General features: G+C 35.6%; 1 protein-coding gene across 2 annotated transcripts in view; it reads right to left on the reverse strand.

The window, feature by feature from the left end:
- LOC136762829 (pro-neuregulin-2, membrane-bound isoform) overlaps positions 1 to 15,565 on the reverse strand; it is a 226,820-nt gene that overhangs the window by 210,182 nt on the left and 1,073 nt on the right. The window lies entirely within an intron of this gene.

A 15,565-nucleotide genomic window follows, 5' to 3' on the forward strand; every position in this document is an offset into this window, starting at 1 on the left:
CATTGATTCAACAAGGTGCTGAAAGCATTCTTTAGAAATGTTGGCCCATATTGATAGGATAGCATCTTGCAGTTGATGGAGATTTGTGGGATGCACATCCAGGTCACGAAGCTCCCGTTCCACCACATCCCAAAGATGCTCTATTGGGTTGAGATCTGGTGACTGTGGGGGCCAGTTTAGTACAGTGAACTCATTGTCATGTTCAAGAAACCAATTTGAAATGATTCGACCTTTGTGACATGGTGCATTATCCTGCTGGAAGTAGCCATCAGAGGATGGGTACATGGTGGTCATAAAGGGATGGACATGGTCAGAAACAATGCTCAGGTAGGCCGTGGCATTTAAACGATGCCCAATTGGCACTAAGGGGCCTAAAGTGTGCCAAGAAAACATCCCCCACACCATTACACCACCACCACCAGCCTGCACAGTGGTAACAAGTCATGATGGATCCATGTTCTCATTCTGTTTACGCCAAATTCTGACTCTACCATCTGAATGTCTCAACAGAAATCGAGACTCATCAGACCAGGCAACATTTTTCCAGTCTTCAACTGTCCAATTTTGGTGAGCTTGTGCAAATTGTAGCCTCTTTTTCCTATTTGTAGTGGAGATGAGTGGTACCCGGTGGGGTCTTCTGCTGTTGTAGCCCATCCGCCTCAAGGTTGTACGTGTTGTGGCTTCACAAATGCTTTGCTGCATACCTCGGTTGTAACGAGTGGTTATTTCAGTCAAAGTTGCTCTTCTATCAGCTTGAATCAGTCGGCCCATTCTCCTCTGATCTCTAGCATCAACAAGGCATTTTCGTCCACAGGACTGCCGCATACTGGATGTTTTTCCCTTTTCACACCATTCTTTGTAAACCCTAGAAATGGTTGTGCGTGAAAATCCCAGTAACTGAGCAGATTGTGAAATACTCAGACCGGCCCGTCTGGCACCAACAACCATTATTATTATTATTATTATTATTATTATTATTATTATTATTATTATTATTATTATTATTACTACTATTTTAATTAAATACAAATACAAGAAAAGACTGCGTAGGTACTTTTTCAGACAAAGGCAAAGGCGCTGAATGCTGCCGCTGAAGTGTGTCCCATTGAGTGCTTTCAGTTTCACTCTACACCCTACACCCTCCTCACTCAAGTGCACACTGTGACGTCAGCACAACGTCACGCAAAGTGTACACTTGTCGAAGGGTGTAAGGAGCAAGTGTGAGATTTGGGACGCAGCCTTAGTATCTCATAATTATGACTTACTCTAACAGAACTGTTTTCTGGTACTTGAATGAAGTTTATTTTTATGAGGCAAAGCACAGTCACAATGCATGTGCTGTTGTCACGGTCTCCCCCGTTTCCACCTTAGTTCACCAACAGAGGTCTCCCTCTCCCGAATACTAGTCTAGTGCTTCTCCTTTCCTTTGTCCAGTCAAACCAGTCTTTCCACATTCTTTCCTGCCAGGTGCACCCGTTCTGTCCTCCTCTCCTATCATTGGTCAATCTTTCATTCACCTTGTTCAAACCCTCTCTCCTTCACAGTACTTAAACCCCTTTGTTTCATAGATTCATCGCAAAGTCTTGCTTTCTCTCTAGAATCAATTCTGAGCCTTGTTTCGTGTTTGCTTTTCCGTGTTATTTGATCTCTTGCTACCCTCTCTCGTTTACCCCTTCTGGATCTCCCCACTAGCCTGTTCGCCTGATCGATTGACCTTGGACTGTCTCTGTTTACTCTCTCTCGTTTTGCCTTTATCAGATTATCTGCTTCAACTTCTAGCCTGCACTTGGATCCCTTCCTTTGGTCCTTGTAGACGTCACAGCTGTACCGGGGTGGTGTGTGACATGTGAATGTATGGGTGTGAGGCGGAGTATGTTGTTGAAGGCCAATGGTCACAAGGTAAAGTACGCCAATGAGCTAACGTATGCATAAATATACTCCTGGTATTCTGTACACCAATGAGTTTACTTTATTTTGCACAACTTGTAATTTATCTTTAGACCACTCTCGACAGTCATCAGTAGACTGACATTTATCACAAGGAAACCCCCCACAGAAAATGAAAAACTGAGGTTGACAGCTATTTAATATCCTCCTCCAGTAAAAACATAAGGGGAAAAAAGTTATGAATTCCAACAAGATGTTATTTTAATTTTGACAGAGGCATTTGTTAGTACAGTTATTCACCTATGTGAAGTTGGCACCCCATGTGTTTATAATATGAATCAAAACGTATGCATTCGTTTGTGCTGCATTTGTGCTGGTTTGTGCCGTATGGTTCCCGAGATATTAAAGATTATATTTTATGAGCTGTGACGTCACTCAGCACCCCATCAACCCCAAATCCAAACCTCCTCTTTCGTTTGTGCTACGTTCGTGCTGGTTTGTGCCATTAAAATAAACATTTGTGCTATTTTATTTCTCAAGTTATTAAGCGATACTTTTTTAATTAGTGACGTCACTCAGCACCCCATCAACGTCCAAATCGCACCAAAATAGTCTCTTTCGTTTGTGCTACGTTAGTGCCGGTTTGTGCCGTATTTGTTTTCATCAGTGCAGTTATAGTTTTTTAGATATTCATTTTTTAATTATCGGCAATTACATCACCAAGCACCCCATCAAACTCCAAATCGATCCCAAGTGGTGTCATTCGTTTGTGCAGCAAAAATAATTGTTTGTACCGACATGATTCTTGAGATATTACACATTATATTTTAATCACTTAACAGTGGTCTCTGTCCTTTATGCTACGATTAAACACGTCATCAGTGCATACATGTCTCCATGTTTCGTTTTTCTAGTTTAGGACTACATCATTGTGTATAGGTTTAAGCCTAAACCCCTACCACGAAACTGCAAACAAACACTGGAAACCAGGACACCATAAATACACTTTCAGTTCACAAATTATTACCTGTTAACAACAGGTTCACCACTCCATTCTGGGTACAAGGAAGTAGCCTATAACTCCGAAACCATACAATTGAAAAGGTACTTTGTTTTGCACCAGACATCAGTTATCCAGGGCAACTCCTTATTATGCTATTCACGCATTGTACGTTATTTCAATCGCATTGCATTAAAATCGGTCTCCTTGGTTGCACAGGGCGTTGTGAAATATTCAAACATATTTGAAGTTAATTTTAATGCTGTGACTGGATTTGTCTCTGATTGTGCCAGTTATGTGACCAAGCCATACAATAACATTATTTGAGATTAACTGCCAAATTCAATACATTAGATTTTTAGTGCTCACATAATAGCCCTTGCCAGCAATATCTGAAATAATTTTCCAAACACAGACTTTATTTCAGAATATCATTCCCAAAACATATATTTTTATATAGGCATCATGAATAATGAAATGCTAATGTCACAAAAAACAAAAACAAAACTGTAGTGTTCAAGAACCTATGACAACTGATTATAGTTTAAAATCAGTTCGCATTAAACCTGAAGAATTGTTAAATATTAGAAATTTTTTCTTCTTATGGACAAGTTTTTACAGAATAACATCAATGTTTGACAACCTTGCACTATTGCTATGGTCTAATATCTTTGTATATATGTTAAAGCCTAGATGTTAAGTATTTAATATCAATTTTTCCTAGAATCACTGCAGTTTTTTTTAAATTTTTGTTGACAAATGATCCGTTACTACTAGTAAATTAAAACATTTACATTACTTATTTACACACTGTAAGAAATAATATTTAATAAGATGTACTAGTAATAAAGGGATGCATATCCCTTTACATAAATGTCCATAGCTGCCATTTAATCAATATGTCAATAGGCCTTAACTGAAATGTTTGTATTCTACTAACTCCACTAACATGAAAAGTTGAGTTGAAAGAGTTGCATTTCTAAATATTGCAGCACCATTTCTGGCTGTATTAAATCTAAAATATGTCGAGTTTTGAACAGGGAGAAGAAAGGAGTAGAAGGTCACCACGAGAGACTACAGGTAGGTAGTCACTACACAGATGTAACTAAAAACATTTACCTACCTGATAATAGTAAACTACAAACATTAACTTGATATCAGTTATATGTATAATGATATCTATATTTACTACAATATTCATTCACAGAAATGCTGGTAATTCTTCTGTGAGTGATTTGCATCACAACATTTTTTTATTTAATCAGGCACCAAGGGTAGTGGATGCAAACATTTGCAAAATATATTAATATTTATTAGCAGATACATTAGCACAGACATGCATAGAAGGGTGGTTCTGGGAGGGCTCAAGTGCCCCTCCAAACCCATCACTTGATGCCCGATATAGCTACAGTGAGGGAAAAAAGTATTTGATCCCCTGCTGATTTTGTACGTTTGCCCACTGACAAAGAAATTATCAGTCTATAATTTTAATGGTAGATGTATTTTAACAGTGAGAGACAGAATAACAACAAGAAAATCCAGAAAAACACATTTCAAAAAAGTTATAAATTGATTTGAATGTTAATGAGGGAAATAAGTATTTGACCCCTTCGACTGAGTACTTGGTGGCAAAACCCTTGTTGGCATTCACAGAGGTCAGATGTTTCTTTTAGTTGGCCACCAGGTTTGCACACATCTCAGGAGGGATTTTGTCCCACTCCTCTTTGCAGATCCTCTCCAAGTCATTAAGGTTTCGAGGCTGAAGTTTGGCAACTCGAACCTTCAGCTCCCTCCACAGATTGTCTATGGGATTAAGGTCTGGAGACTGGCTAGGCCACTCCAGGACCTTAATGTGCTTCTTCTTGAGCCACTCCTTTGTTGCCTTGGCTGTGTGTTTTGGGTCATTGTCATGCTGGAATACCCATCCACGACCCATTTTCAATGCTCTAGCATGGAAAGGAGGTTCTCATCCACGATTTGATGGTACATGGCCCCGTCCATTGTCCCTTTGATGCGGTGCAGTTGTCCTGTCCCCTTAGCAGAAAAACATCCCCAAAGCATAATGTTTCCACCTCCATGTTTGACGGTGGGGATGGTGTTCTTGGGGTCATAGGCAGCATTCCTCCTCCTCCAAACACAGCGAGTTGAGTTAGAGCTCGATTTTGGTCTCATCTGACCACAACACTTTCACCCAGTTCTCCTCTGAATCATTCAGATGTTCATTGGCAAACTTCAGACGGGCCTGTACATGTGGTTTCTTGAGCAGGGGGACTTTGCGGGTGTTACCAATTGTTTTCTTGGTGACTATGGTCCCAGCTGCCTTGAGATCATTAACAAGATCCTCCCGTGTAGTTCTGGGCTGATTCCTCACCGTTCTCATGATCATTGAAACTCCACGAGGTGAGATTTTGCATGGAGCCCCAGACTGAGGGAGACTGACAGTTATTTTGTGTTTCTTCCATTTGCGAATAATCGCACCAACTGTTGTCACCTTCTCACCAAGCTGCTTGGCGATGGTCTTGTAGCCCATTCCAGCCTTGTGTAGGTCTACAATCTTGTCCCTGACATCCTTGGACAGCTCTTTGGTCTTGGCCATGGTGGAGAGTTTGGAATCTGATTGATTGATTGCTTCTGTGGACAGTTGTCTTTTATACAGGTAACAAGCTGAGATTAGGAGCACTCCCTTTAAGAGAGTGCTCCTAATCTCAGCTCGTTACCTGTATAAAAGACACCTGGGAGCCAGAAATCTTGCTGATTGATAGGGAATCAAATACTTATTTCCCTCATTAACATGCAAATCAATGTATAACTTTTTTGAAATGCATTTTTCTGGATTTTTTTGTTGTTATTCTGTCTCTCACTGTTAAAATACACCTACCATTAAAATTATAGACTGATAATTTCTTTGTCAGTGGGCAAACGTACAAAATCAGCAGGGGATCAAATACTTTTTTCCCCTCACTGTATACTTGCGGACAAAACGTCACACCCCCCAATCAGCACCTGCTCTCTTTGTGCTTTACCCGTTACTGTATATAAGTAACATTGCAGCTTATTGTACATAAAGTATACAACACAAATATAATGTATTTATAATATATTATTACTATTATTAGTAGTAGTAGTATTGCACAATGGAATACAATGATGAAGTATTATCATTTTTAAATTGATTATATCATTGGCCAAATTTGTGAATTCACGTACAGTTTGTCCTATAAAGAAGACATTTCAGCAAAAGTGCTGCAGAAATGTGAACATTTCACTATAATAGTATTAAGAACATTGATACTGGGATGAAAATGTTAAAAGGTGAGGTATGATTTCACAACCCATGTTTTGCAAATTGGATGGATGCACTGAAGCAAAAGATACAGCTTAAGATAAGAGTTGTATCACTACCTTGCAAAAAACACAATCTTTAAATGTGATGCATAAAATCTAAAACAATAAGGTCAAGGGTCAACAATTTTAACTTCTTATTGTATCAAGTACAGCAGGTTTAAAATGTGCACACTTCCTTTCTTGCCATATGTAATTTTGTGAATGTTAATATTTGAACTAGGATGACATTTCTGAGTGAGAATCACCTGAAGAATTACATTCATTTGCTGTATGTAATCCTATACTGTACACATTGTCTTCAAACTATAACAACAACAATTAATCTATCTTACTTAAATCTGTTAATGACAACAGAGGGTTTTTTTTCTACCTTTTTTCTCATTTTCAATTAGGCTCTTAACTAATAAAGGCATGAAGTCAGAACATACTGTCAAGTATGATACTGAATACAATATACAGAAAACCCCTGTCAAAAAATAAATACAGACTTCAGTAGGTATTGCCTAAAACAAAAATGGTGTTCAGAGTGGTGAACTCATTAGTTAAAATATGTCCTAATTACAGTATGTTTTAAATATATTTATCAAGTTTAAAGTGATTCACATCTTTAAAGGAGTAATATATATTTAAAAATGCATCACAAAAGGCATGTCAAGACAGACATATTTATCAGAAAAAAGTATGAAAATTAAAATCTGTCTATGCTATAACTCAAACTATGTCACACACACTTTCTCTATGCCTTATATAGTGTGCTGCACATTGTTCAGGTGATTTAATATTTAAAACCTTTTGTATAAATAAACAATAAACAAAAAACAAAAACAACAACTTTCTTTTGAATATATAAAGTCCCCACATTGTAGATCAAACTTATCTTGTATGTATGGGTAAATATATAAGGTGATGGGTTTAATGTGCGACAAAGGATGAAAGGTGAAATGTGCCTGTAAATGACAGAAAACAGCTAAAGACACTGGAAACGTCTTTAAGGCCAAATCATCCTCATTTAAACTTGTATTTGTCATGTTCTCATTAGACAGAAAATGAGCAAGAAGATAAAGAAAATTGTTGAAAGCATGATTGTTCTCCTGAAGTTGAAAAAAACTGAATATTGTTGTCATGATACCAGAATTTTGATAACAATAGCAGGTTTAGTATCACAATACTCAATACCGAAACAATACTTGATACTGGAAATGATAATCGATACCAAAATGAAACCACATATAAAAAATGTATAAAATAAACATATAAACCAAAGTCACAGAATAACTACTGGGCTTTATTTTTTCAAACACTGAACAATATGCTGATAAATTGGTAGAAAATCCAAAATAACTAACTATAAAACTACAACACTCACAAGCAAGTCATTTGTTACAGAACAGCAGCATTGTTTTTTCAAGGAATTAGACATTAAAATAATTTAATATGAAACACATCTTTTAACATGTTCACTTACCAGAGAACTTTTTTAGCAAAGAATGAATACTTTTTCGATTCTATGTCAAGGAATTCCACATGCTGAACATAACTGAAAACTAGTCCTTCCTCCCCCTGCCCAATCCAAATTACATATACCTTGTAGTGGACAGATTGTTTTGTTTGGATTGGTTGGGGTTAAATAAAGTTAATTAATTTCAGTTTGTGTATGTGTTTTCGTTTCGTCCTTTTTTTTGCCTTCTGTAAGGGAATCCATATATCTTTCTCTCTTGCTTGTGGTTGTTCTACCAGTATGTTCATTGCTGTTTGAGTCTGAATAAAGTTTAATATATCGATCTATCTTTCAAGTAATTTAATTGTAACCAAAAAACACTTATTTTCTCAGTATTTTATGTATAGTAATCATTTAAATACACACAAACACAGTTATTATATTCTCTCTTGGTTGCACTGGTTCCATGAGTGTGGGTATGAAATAAAAATCTATCGAACTATCTTTCCAGTAATTTTATTGTAGTCAATAAATGTTTAGTTTGTATTTTTTTTTTACAGTGATCATTTAAATACATGTAGGCAGTTATTATTATACTCTAATGTGCACTTATATGCCTGTAGAAATGCTGTACACTTAATGTCTTCAATATTAATAATACTATGCAGAAACAAAAACTGGCCTGAAAATTCTCGCTGATTCAGAAACATTACTAGATCAACTTGATTCTCTCATGAGACGAGAGACACACTTGACAGAAGTACTGAATGTAACATATATTTTTTTTGTATTTTCCATATACCATGCAACACTTAACCTTATAATTTCAAACACAGAAAACATTCCTGGTGGATTCAGTTTGCTTTGTTGTTGTGTCTCCTAGCAAAGGAGTGGTGAAAAGGGTGGTTACTCAAACCAATGCACTACACCCTAACATAATACGGGTGTGTGTATGTGTTTATAAAAATACATATGTATAGATATATAACAGGTGGCCACAATGGTGTTGCATCCTGGAAACAGTACTTAAATTTACTTAAATATACTTTAATTTCAATATGGACTACCAGACATACTTATAAGCTTGTGTATTTCCTATAGTGCCTAAAAAGGCTGGGGATGGTTTACTTCACAAACATTAGGTACATTTGTATATTAACAATTTAATTATTATCTTCAAAACTCTTATGAATGAACATGTATTATTTATTTATTTATTTTCTAGCATGATAATGACCATATGACCAGACTCACTCCAAATTAATTTAATAGAATGAATGCATTGGCCTTCCCAGTCAATGAACTTAAGCCCTATTGAAATGTAATTGGCTTGAGGGGAAAGTACAGGGGGAGTACAAGCAGCATAAATATGCTCATGGACATGATTCAGACTTAGACTAGACAGTGATACAATACTAAAATAGTCCTTACATGCCTGGATTCTTTACAGCCTTGATTTTATATAAAGAGGTACATTATGGCAGAAATGCCAGGACAACATGTCCATGAATTTCATTTTGAGAAATGTAATCAACTTGCATACTTGTCATTAAATACTTTCTGATTCATCCTTTATATTGTAGATCATTTTGCTTTGTTTATATATACACACAAAACAAATATACAACGATATATATAGTAGTGATGACAGCAGTACAGAACAAGAAACAGTCTTGAAATTGAGAATATTGCCAAACTTTTTAAAAGTTGCTCAAGATTAAACAAATACCAAATTAGTGGATCGATGCAACCATCATCCTCCTTTGCAAGAAAGGAGTTGAAGAACTGAAGGCCCATTATTCTAATTCCCATCTTATACATAATATTTACAAAGATCTTAAAACATCGCCTTAAAGACACCCTGGACTTTGCCCTATCAAGAGAGCAAGTAGGATTCAGAAGTGGATATACCACAATGGATCATAAAAAAGTTGTACGAGAAGAATTGGATAGATGCAGAGAATATGAGCTTCCTCTGTGCCTGGGCATTGTGTATATATATGTATACATTTTGCATTTTCTTACCTTTATACTAAAATAAATTTGATGTACTGATCTATCAATGTCCATGTGAAATTACCTAAAGGCAGGGCAGAATATCTTGTTAATATAGTAGACCATAGAATGATTGAAAGTAGTGTATAGAACAGTGGGGACTAAACTGTGGGGTGATTTTTCTTTCTTTTTTAATGGGGGAATACTGTGATCTGCAGAGCATTGCCCCCAGTGTTGAGTATGGAGGTTAACAGTATGGTAGTATTTTCCCTAGTTTAGAGTAGAGCCATAATTTTTGCAAATGGTGCTTGGATTTCCAGTTGAGATAGTTACACTTTACTACCAGCATTGTTGGAATTATAGGATGAGGGCCCCTATATATATAATAGCACACCATGTTAAAGCTGAGAGTATAAAACAATGGTTCAAAAGGAGAGAAGAATTGAAAACATGTCATGGCCTGCTCAGAATCCCGACCTTAATGCCATACAGCACCTCTGAACTGGAACGGCATATCTATCAGGAAGAAATTGTGGAGAACCTCTGAACTGTGCTACGTAGGTCAATGATAGTGGAGATTTTGGGATTAAATCCACAAATAAAGCCAAGGGTAGCACCATACCCTGTTAAATTCTTGCTGAACAACCAATAATAAGGAACAAAAACCTGAAGATACTGTGGACATCCAGGGCCAGAACCATGCACTAAACCAATGTTTCGCAATATATTTTTTCCGCAGACATGAATTTGACCTTATCAGCACACAACGGGCATTCCACTCATTAACTGTTAGCGTAAAATGTGATATGGAGAACTTTGTTTCTAATATTAGCCTGATTATGTTATTATTAGGTTATATTGAGGACCCAAACTGATCATACATGAGACAACTGATCAACACCACTATTGATTAAATGAGAAAATAGCACTACCTTTTAATTCCGATTATACACGTGTCTTTGTTAGTTTTGTCAAAAGGTGCTGGTAATTTGGTGTAATCGATATAGTGGCAATCCTGACACAGTTCTCCAGGTTCTCATTTCCCAGACGACTTCTATGGTTGTTTATAACTAAGTTAATCATGGAGAATGTGCTTGTAAACATGCAGAGGATCTTGAATCTGCAGACACCAAACACCTGTATTTTTCTTTTGGTAACCAATAGTCTGTTCTTTTGCTGGACTTGAACGCCTGTTCCACAGAGAGGTAATTCTGAAAATCTTTATCAGCTCGATCTCTGACACTACACTACACTGCACGCTTGTGCGTGAGAGTGCCTAACAACTATTTTGTTTAGTTTTTTCAGTGCATTATCAGAATTAAAAATAAATGTTTTTGAGAATTAAAATCTTTTGGCGCTTTGTCCCACAAGAACCCAATTAATAAAAAAAATTGAATAATCATGGCGGGCACAGCAGACACCTCTCACGGGCATAAAAATGCTCACAGGTGTGACTTTGTGGACCACTGCACTAAACCAAGCACATCCATCTCATCATGTGAAGAAAACTTAATATATTTCACTGTTAAACAATAAAATACCCATAAACTATATATTAACTTGCTATAACATTAATTAGCTTCAGCAACAGAACACAACTTTGCATTTCCCTTAGGCTCTAGCCAAACCAAAGCTTCCACCTATTTGTAAAATCACAAAAGAATAACAGTATTTGGCAGGTTTTCATTAGGTAGAATGGTGAATCCTCTGTCAAATAAACAGCAGCAATTAGTGTAATTTGTGATTTGCAAGTGGGTCACTTTTTTGATTTGGTACAGGCCTTAATCCAAAATTGAAACCCAAAACACATATATGAGGTTATAAGGTCAACACACTTTTTAATTGGATTTTAAAAATGCAGTTGAATGATATTTGCCTGATAGAATATAAGTTCCTTTAGCTTTATTTACAAAAGTAACAGCTTCTTGCGCAATATGAGGAAATGAACAAAAGTACCCTTTAACCATATCTGTCATGATTGCATGTCTGAAAACATTTGTTGATAAATGTTTTTGGTTAGTTTTGAAACCTTCCAGCTGGCATAACCAAAATTACTATGATTACAATTTAAAATACGTATTTCATAATAAGAGATTCCTTTACAAAGACTGAGGATGTTATAGTATTTCCATTGTTATTACACAGCACTAAATTAATCAGTATTTCTGTACTGCAGGTGTATGTTTTCTATGGGACCTAATGTTGACTATCCCTAGGCAGCTAAGCAACAGGCATTCTACTGTTCTGCAATGTAGAAATATTAATGTGCCCTACATTTTTTAAGAAGTTGGTATCTTCAGCAAACTGAACATACAACCTTGACTACATATTTATACCTTGACTACCCTGGTTTGAATCAGCTCTAAGTTATAGGTGACTGTAACTGGGATACTCCGTGTGGCAGCAAGTAATTACCCCAGAACTTGGGTGTGTTTGAGTTGAGTTGGCCAGTGTTTCCTCACCTTTTTGCATAACAGTGATTCCTGTAGCTTACTGGGAAGAGTGTAGTTTGGCAGTGCATGTTTCAAAGCGTGTGTTAGCTGACTTCATCCCTCTCGCATTAAGCACACTAGTCAGAGCGATGAGCTAAGTTGTTTATCAACTAGGAGGGTATAAAAAATATATATATCACTGTAATTTCCAATGTGGAAAAATACATAAAGAAAAAGTTACTTATAGGTACTTTGATGTATACATATGCATATTTTCAAGACAGAAAACCTTTAGCTTGTTTGGAACTCAAGCACACTAACTCACATGGGCAACTGTTTGCAAACTGTGCCTGTTTACCAATGTGTTATCTCACTGTATCCTCTTAAGGTAGTCTTTTTTTTAAGTCTTAGTACTACTTGAATATAAACAATGATACAATTGACTGTACAAAAGAAACAATTAACAGTTAAGTTTAGAAAATCATGAACCCTCTTTCTCCTTTGCTTGCAATTTAGTAATAAACAAAATCCAACAAAACCACTTCAAGCAACATAATAATTCATGCAAGATGCTAACAACCATCATTAACAATATTAAAACCTGCCTCCAAAAGATTTAACAATACTAAGTGTACAAAAAGTTGTCTAAGAATTACTTTCTAAACCAAACCTGTTTGCGTTCACATTCATGGTTTTGGTTTATGAAAGCAGTTTAATTAGCAACCTGATTTGGGAGGTTGTACACACAATAGGAACCCTACTTACTAAAACCACATGACAGTAAGTACTATGAACATTTGTCATGTTTGGCAATTTACAAGCTATGGTTTGAATTTTGTACTTCTAAATATAAATGTAGTTTCAAACTTTTTAAGCAAAAACCTCTGTCAGTTTGTTTCTGCATTTCTGAATCCTTATGAACATTTACCACAGTCAATCTGCACTTTCTGTTTGCATGCATGACTTGTATCAAGGTTTACTGTTTCTTATGCTTTACCATTATAGCACTTTCCTGTAATTTACTGTGATTTTGCCATGGTATACTACAGTACAATTCTACAAGGGATACACTTGTTTTGCAACTTGTTCCTTCACAAATCTCGAAAAGGATAACAAGATTAGGTGGATGACCCCTTCTATTAGCTTGTGTAATTTTAAAACCCCCAAAAAAATCTAACTGACAGAATCATACACATTTTTATTGTGGTAATTATTAATATTATTTTAAGTTGTTATAATTCTGAAAATGATAAAAGCCATACTCAAAAAAACTATTCTATGGGTTGCATTCTTCTGTTTTGTTTAAAGTAACAGTGTCAGTACATTTTTTGCAAATCCAATAAGATTATACATAACAAAAAAAGTTTAACTTTACATTGTTTTCAAAAGAATGGTAGGTATAGTTACCACTGATGTGGCTACAGTGCTGCATTAAATACAATTATTTTGTTGTTGTTTATGTGTATATATTAATTTGATTTTAAGCTTCAATGTGCAGAAGTTACCAGCATCAAGTGCATTTTAATTGCTGCTAGACCTTCTGGTTAATTAACTGAATGACATATTTGTCTCAGCTTAAATACACAAAGTAGATTAACTCATCTGTATTTATCCCCATTCTCCATTTAACATTAAAATGGGGGATTCATTTTATTTTGTAAGAGACATATACAGTATTCCCTAATCACATACACAAATATGTATCATCTAAAACAATTCAACAATTTTCAAACAATTTTGTTGATTTATGAATAAATCTAGTTTTGGTATGTTGGTAGACTAAGCAGTCAGAGTAGGATAATTTATAAAATGAAAGCTGTTCTTTGTTACAGCATCCTGATGTAACTTCAGGTGTTTAGTGCTGAGTGACAGGAGCAACCCTTTACTGAGCCCACCAAATTTCATACATTAATTATTTATTGACTTATTATTAAGTTCACCCATTTTCACCAATTCCATGCTGTTGAGTTTATCATTAATTAAGTATATACACATTTTTATTTGTATTTACAGGATCTTTTTATTACAGGATAAGCATATTCCTATTGCTTCTAAATGCTACTATGCTTTTTATATGAATATTAATGAATGGTAAAAATGGATCTCCCTTTCTGAAGATATTAATTTAACACAGCAGTTTCATTCCCATTTTCAACCTTTTTTATCCAAACAAGATTCAACAACAATTATATATTTCAAGTACTTAGGGTACAATTGTCTTCATCTTCTGTCAAGTTCTAAACACACTGTATGACATTTCCATTCAGACAGAACTATGAATGAGAAATAAAGACATTTAGCACATGCATTTATCCAAGGTGACTTAGACATAGTTTTTTATTTTTTATTTGTAACACTACATAGACAATATTAAAAACACCTTTAGCAACACAACTGAAAACAATGTTCAGTCATAAATAGTTTTCTAAGATACTTGACGCACAAATACGGTAGTAACCAAACAAATGCAGTCTGAACAGTAAAGCTGAGAGGCAGAAGGAGATAAATGCATGTAGGTGCAGTTGCATTGCATAGGCATAGGATAAGTCATCACAGAGTTGAATTTAAATAGTCTGTGCACTTGACTTAGCCTATACATTATAAACAAGACTAATTTTTTTTTTCTCTCGTCAATAAACATGACCAAACATCTCCTGCTCTTAGTATGCCAAGCTATCTTTAAAATGGAGTAAATACAAGGTAACATATCTCTATAATTATACCATCAATAGCTTTGGTATCAACACTTTGTAATAGGAACTTGCATATATATGTTGTACTTTAGCTGCAGGGCATTGGAAGATATCCTTAGAGGTAGAACACTTGTAGGGCTTATAATGTAGCAAACAGCTCTTGAATCTAAAGTAGAAATGTGGGCAAGATCAAATAATTATTTTGAATCCTGTGATTATGCTCCACAGCTTTGTGTGCTACCTCCTTTAACATCAAAGTTGCCATAGAAATATTACTTGCACTTTTTATTTGGTCCAATGGATATTTTGAGTGCTTTGCTGCAAAGTTTTTAAAAATGGTTTTAATGCTTGTCTATACTCTCAGTCTGCATTCCATACAAGACATACACACACACAAAACAATGTACTGTAGATGTCTACTGACCACATGTAATGGCATGCTGGTATGCTGTGTCCACAGTCCTATACTTAAATGCATAATTTTCTGTACTACCGCAATACTGCTTTCATAACTGATGTATATCATCTATGTTTTTTATACAAATGCAAAGAATAAAGAAATAGCATAGCAAACATAACTTTGTCCCTTCTGTCTTGATTTCCGATATGTTTGATTTTATGTGATAAAGAGGTAAAGAACTTAAAATTGGACTTCAGAGATATATGTAGCACACTCTGCAGAATGCACTTTCAATTAATGTCTTATATCTCTGTTGGACTGGAACTATACTATTACATGACTTATAATTTTCAGAAGTGTTATTTCGAAGAGGAA

The sequence above is a fragment of the Amia ocellicauda genome, chromosome 11, assembly GCF_036373705.1.
Source record: "Amia ocellicauda isolate fAmiCal2 chromosome 11, fAmiCal2.hap1, whole genome shotgun sequence".
Classification (NCBI taxonomy): domain Eukaryota; kingdom Metazoa; phylum Chordata; class Actinopteri; order Amiiformes; family Amiidae; genus Amia; species Amia ocellicauda.